This window comes from Bubalus bubalis, chromosome 4, assembly GCF_019923935.1.
Source record: "Bubalus bubalis isolate 160015118507 breed Murrah chromosome 4, NDDB_SH_1, whole genome shotgun sequence".
Lineage (NCBI taxonomy): Eukaryota > Metazoa > Chordata > Mammalia > Artiodactyla > Bovidae > Bubalus > Bubalus bubalis.
Genome location: NC_059160.1, coordinates 12,225,005 through 12,231,010, shown reverse-complemented (window position 1 = coordinate 12,231,010; position 6,006 = coordinate 12,225,005).

Genomic DNA, 6,006 nt, shown 5'->3' with positions numbered 1-6,006 from the left:
AAGAAGCTTGGGCGAGACCACACCAGCGGAGGCGGTCCGAAAGCGCGGAAGGGCACTAGGCACAATACGCACAGGACCCTGAGGTCAAGGCGAGACCACTTGGGCGGAGGGCCTGAACGCGCCGAAAGGCGATAGGCACGGCCGCGCAGAGGATCCTGGGAAGAAGGTCTGGCAGAAACCGGTACAGTGGGGGCGGCCTCAACACGCATAAGGGACCGTCAACGGCCGCGCAGAGGACCCTGGGAAGAAGGTTTCGGAGACACCGCAACGGAAGAGGAGGCCTGAAGGGCACGCAGAGGACCATGGGGAGAAGGTCTGGGCGACAACGCCCCGGGGCGGGGCGGCCCGAACCCGATCCTACTTAGGATGGCTGAGCAGAGGACTGTGGGAATGGAGTAGGTCCAACTGAACTCGCGCCGGACCACTGTGGGGCATAGGAAGAGGAGCCGCAAGTCAAGTCAGCAGATGGGAGCAGAGCCATCTGTTGAGAGCCATCAAGCAAGGTGGCAGTGCTACCCGGACCTCCGGGCCGGTCGCTTGGCTCCCGCATGCCCTGCGCCGCCGTGTCCTCTGCTGCCCCCTGGCGCCCTGCGAGCTCGCAGCACCGCCCTCTGCGCCCCAAGCCCAGCAAGGACTGCGCGGTTGCTTGGCGCCCCCGGTGCATCCAGGCTGCTGTGGTCGTCAGAGCCCGGCAGGGACTGCAGGGGGACGGGCCCTCCGGAACACGCCCCCTGCCGCTGGGTCCCCAGGCCAATGGACTGGTTTCAAATTGGGAAAGGAGTACCTCAAGGCTGTATACTATCACCCTGCTTATTTAACTTATATACAGAGTACATCATGTGAAATGCCAGGCTGGATGAATCACAAGCTGGAATCAAGATTTCTGGGAGAAACATAAACAACCTCAGATATGCAGGTGATATCACCCTTACGGCAGAATGACTTCCTTGGTGGCTCAGACAGTAAAAGCGTCTGCCTACAATGCTGGAGACCTGGGTTTGATCCCCGAGTCGGGAAGATCCCCTGGAGAAGGAAATTGCAACCCACTCCAGTACTCGTGCCTGGAAAATCCCATGGACGGAGAAGCCTAGTAGGCTATTATCCATGGGGTCGCAAAGAGTCAGACATGACTGAGCGACTTCACTTCCTTCCTTATGGCAGAAAGCAAAGAGGAACTGAAGGGCCTCTTCGTGAAAGTGAAAGAGGAGAGTGAAAAAGCTGGCTTAAAACTCAACATTCAGAAAACGAAGATAATGGCATCCCATCCCATCACTTCATAGCAAACAGATGGGCAAACAATGGAAACAGTGACAGGTTTTATTTTCTTGGGCTCCAGAAGTCACTGCAGATGGTGACTGCACCCATGAAATTAAAGACACTTGCTCCTTGGAAGCTACGACCAACCTTGACAGCATATTCCAAAGCGGAGACATTACTTTGCAGACAAAGGTCCATCTAGTCAAAGCTATGGTTTTTCCAGTAGTCATGTATGGATGTGAGAGTTGGACCATAAAGAAGGCTGAGCACCAAAGAATTGATACTTTTGAACTGTGGTGTTGGAGAAGACTCTTGAGAGCCTCTTGGACAGCAAGGAGATCAAACCAGTCCATCCTAAAGGAAATCAGTCCTGAATACTCTTTAGAAGGAATGATGCTGAAGCTGAAGCTCCAATACTTTGGGCACCTGATGCGAAGAACTGACCCTTTAGAAAAGATCCTGATTCTGGGATCTTTTCTGGAATTGATGCTTTCAAACTGTGGTGCTGGAGAAGACTCTTGAGAGTCCCTTAGACTGAAAGGAGATCAATCCAGTCAATCCCAAAGGAAATCAGTCCTGAATATTTACTGGAAGGACTGATGCTGAAGCTCCAATACTTTGGCCACCTGATGTGAAGAGTCTACTCATTGGAAAAAACCCTGATGCTGGAAAAGGTTGAAGGCAAAAAGAGAAGGAGAGGGCAGAAGATGAGATGGTCAGATAGCATCACTGACTCAATAGACACACATTTGAATAAACTTCGGGAGATAGTGAAGGACAGGGGAGCCTGGCATGCTGCAGTCCGTGGGCTCACAAACAGTTGGACACGACCTCAATAACACATAAAACACATACAATAACAACAATAACACATAAAAAATAGGCAGATTAATATCTGACCTCAGAATGAAGAAAAGCCTTCTAACTGTAAAAGCTGATAAATTAATCATAAAGTAAAAGATGAATAAATGTAGCTACCTATATTTAACTTTAGCTTCTGAAGAATAAACAAGAAAAAGGGGGAAATATTATTGACATGTATGATGAAGTGAATTCATATATTAAAAGTTTTAACAACTCAAGAAATTAGACAAATGAAGTTGAGTGGCTATTTCGCAAAAGGAGAAAGATAATAAGTAGGAAAAAATGTTTAATAAAACCAAAAAGCATACATATTGAAATAAGTGTATAATTTCAACCATTTCTTTTTTACATTAGGAAATTAAAATGTTTTATAAAAATTTACATTAATACATTCTTAACTGAAAAACAAATGATAAAAATTCATCTAGCATTTTACATTACCACTTGTATGAAAAACCAGAACTATTCTCAGAGTTGACCACTGTTATCTAATGATATATATAGTCTTTCTGACCTTGTATTTATGATCATACATTGAAATATTTTGTCTGATAATATGCAGCACAGATGATACTTTAATACTGCTGGTAAGAATATAAACTGATGCAGGCTTGCAGAAAAGCAATCTTGCAATACATATCAAAAACACCTTCTTATCCAGGAATTCAGCCTCTAGGACATGAGCCACTAAAGAAAATATCAGGGATGTACACAAAGATTTCTTTATAAGAATATTCTATATAACATTATTTATACCTGGAGAATTACTGGACACAAAATGTTAACATTATGAAATCTGTTAAACAGGACACCCGTTAAAAATCAGGTTTTAAAAAATACCTATTGACATGGAAAAAAAATGTTCAAGATCACTTTCTGTGGAAAAAGCAGGGCCTAAAACTATACACATATAACTGCTTGCCCACTCATTAGGATGGCTACTATGTAAAAAAAAAAAAAAAAAACACCAAATGTTGAAAAGGATGTACAAAAACTGGAATACTGTGCACTACTGATAGGAATATAAAATGGTGCAAATACAATGGTAGGCCTTCAAAAAGTTATATAGAATTACCACATGACGTGACAATTCCACTTCTAGTTATATACCTAGAAGAACTGAAAGCGGAGTCTTCAAGAGGTATTTGCACATAGCAAATACCATAGCAGCATTAGTCAAAAGACGGAAGCAACTCCAGTGTCTGTGTCATTGACAGATGATGTATAGACAAAGTGTGATGTGTATACACAATGGACTATGTTTCACAGCCTTAAAAAGGAAGTAACTTCTGACAAACGTTGGACAATATGGATGAACCTTGAGGCCATTATGAAGCCCATCAAAAGAGAGAGACACAGTACGATTGCACTTAGAGGACCGGAAGTAGTCAGAATCATAAAGACAGAAGTGGTTGCCAAGGTCTGGAGGGAGGGGGAAATGGACAGATGCTGTTAAATGAATATTGACTTTCAATTTTGCAAGAGGAGAAGAGCTGGAGTTTAACTGTACAACCATGTGAGTGTCCATAACACTTCTGAGATGTACACTTGAAAATATTATGATGGTAAATATTATGTGTATCTTATTGCAGTTTCAAATTTTTTAATTAAAATATTGTTTAAAAAGCTTGCCTACAGTGAGGCATAGACTTGGATTACTGTTATATTGAATGGTTTGCCTTGGAAACAAACAGAGATCATTCTGTCGTTTTTGAGATTGCATCCAAGTACTACATTTCAGACTCTTTTGTTGACCATGATGGCCACTCCATTTCTTCTAAGGGATTCCCGCCCACAGTAGTAGATATAATGGTCATCTGAGTTAAATTCACCCATTCCAGTCCATTTTAGTTCTCTGATTCCTCGAATGTTGACGTTCACTCTTGGCATCTCCTGTTTGACCACTTCCAATTTGCCTTGATTCATGGACCTGACATTCAAGGTTCCTATGCAATACTGCTCTTTACAGCATTGGACCTTGCTTCTATCACCATTCACATCCACAACTGGGTATTGTTTTTGCTTTGGCTCCATCCCTTCATTCTTTCTGGAGTTATTTCTCCACTGATCTCCAGTAGCATATTGGGCCCCTACTGACCTGGGGAGTTCCTCTTTCAGTATCCTATCATTTTGCCTTCTCATACTGTTCATGGGGTTCTCAAGGCAAGAATACTGAAGTGGTTTGCCATTCCCTTCTCCAGTGGACCTCATTCTGTCAGACCTCTCCACCATGACCCGCCCATCTTGGGTGGCCCCACGGGCATGGCTTAGTTTCACTGAGTTAGACAAGGCTGTGGTCCTAGTGTGATTAGACTGACTAGTTTTCTGTGATTATGGTTTCAGTGTGCCTGCCCTCTGATGCCCTCTTGCAACACCTACCATCTTACTTGGGTTTCTCTTACCTTGGATGTGGGGTATCTGTTCACGGCTGCTCCAGCAAAGCACAGCTGCTGCTCTTTACCTTGGACGAGGGGTATCTCCACACCACTGCCCCTCCTGACCTTGAACGTGGAATAGCTCCTCTAGGCCCTCCTGCACCCGTGCAGCCACCGCTCCTTGGACGTGGGGTTGCTCGTCTCGGACTGGAATGCAAGAGTAGGAAGTCAAGAAACACCTGGAGTAATAGGCAAATTTGGCCTTGGAATACAGAATGAAGCAGGGTAAAGACTAATAGAGTTTTGCCAAGAAAATGCACTGGTCATAGCAAACACCCTCTTCCAACAACACAAGAGAAGACTCTACACATGGACATCACCAGATGGTCAACACTGAAATCAGATTGATTATATTCTTTGCAGCCAAAGATGAAGAAGCTCTATACAGTCAACAAAAACAAGACCGGGAGCTGACTGTGGCTCAGTCATGAACTCCTTATTGCCAAATTCAGACTTAAATTGAAGAAAGTAGGGAAAACCACTAGTTTTTGGGCCCTATGACCTAAATTCAGCTATGACCTAAATCAAATCCCTTATGACTATACAGTGGAAGTGAGAAATAGATTTAAGGGACTAGATCTCATAGAGTGTCTGATGAACTATGGACAGAGGTTCGTGACACTGTACAGGAGACAGGGATCAAGACCATTCCCATGGAAAAGAAATGCAAAAAAGCAAAATGGCTGTCTGAGGAGGCCTTACAAATAGCTGTGAAAAGAAGAGAAGCGAAAAGCAAAGGAGAAAAGGAAAGATATAAACATCTGAATGCAGAGTTCCAAAGAATAGCAAGAAGAGATAAGAAAGTCTTCCTCAGCGACCAATGCTAAGAAGTAGAGGAAAACAACAGAATGGGAAAGACTAAAGATCTCTTCAAGGAAATTAGAGATACCAAGGGAACATTTCATGCAAAGATGGGCTCGATAAAGGACAGAAATGGTATGAACCTGACAGAAGCAGTAGATATTAAGAAGAGGTGGCAGGAATACACAGAAGAACTGTACAAAAAAGATCTTCATGACCAAGACAATCATGATGGTGTGATCACTCACCTAGAGCCAGACATCCTGGAATGTGAAGTCAAGTGGGCCTTAGAAAGCATCACTACGAACAAAGCTAGTGGAGGTGATGGAATTCCAGTTGAGCTCTTTCAAATCCTGAAAGATGATGCTGTGAAAGTGCTGCAGTCAATATGCCAGCAAATTTGGAAAACTCAGCAGTGACCACAGGACTGGAAAGGTCAGTTTTCATTCCAATCCCAAAGAAAGGCAATGCCAAAGAATGCTCAAACTGCCACAGAATTGCACTCCTCTCACACGCTAGTGAAGTAATGCTCAAAATTCTCCAAGCCAGGCTTCAGCAATACGTGAACCATGAGCTTCCAGATGGTCAAGCTGGTTTTAGAAAAGGCAGAGGAACCAGAGATCAAATTGCCAACATCCACTGGATCATC